This window comes from Egretta garzetta, unplaced genomic scaffold (genome assembly GCF_000687185.1).
Source record: "Egretta garzetta isolate BGI_Z169 unplaced genomic scaffold, ASM68718v1 scaffold936, whole genome shotgun sequence".
Taxonomy (NCBI): Eukaryota; Metazoa; Chordata; class Aves; order Pelecaniformes; family Ardeidae; genus Egretta; species Egretta garzetta.
Window position 1 is genome coordinate 20,220 of NW_009260034.1, and position 534 is coordinate 20,753.

The following is a 534-nucleotide window of genomic DNA, read 5'->3' on the forward strand; positions in this document are numbered from 1 at the left end:
GCAGGGATGGGGGGGTCTCAGCAGGGCCCGTGAGGATGGGGGGGTCTCAGCAGGCTCTGCAGGGATGGGGGTCTCAGCGGGGTCTGCGTGGCTGGCACTGGGCTATGGCCAGCACCAGGCTCCCACCAACGCCAGATCCTGCTGTGGGGCAGGATGAGGGCTGTCGGGACGGCGGTGGTGGGGCTGCACTACCTGAAGGAGCGCGGGGCAGACACCCAGACCTTCCACGTCCAGATGCTCTGTCCCCACCCCGGCTACAACTACCAGACGATGGAAAATGACCTTCTCCTCGTCCAGGTGGGGCTCACACCAGCTGTGGGGAAGGGTTTGCCATGGGGCTGGGGGAGCATGACCGTTACCAGTGCCAGGAAGCGCTGCCGGGGAGGGGGCCAAGTGGGGCCACACCACACCGGTGCATCCACGCTCGCAGCCGGGGCGAGGGGCTGGGTGACATTTCCTCTTCTCACCTCCGAGTGCTTTCACAGCTCGGTGACATCTCCCCACTTCCGTGGGTGCTGTGCCGGCTCGGTGCTT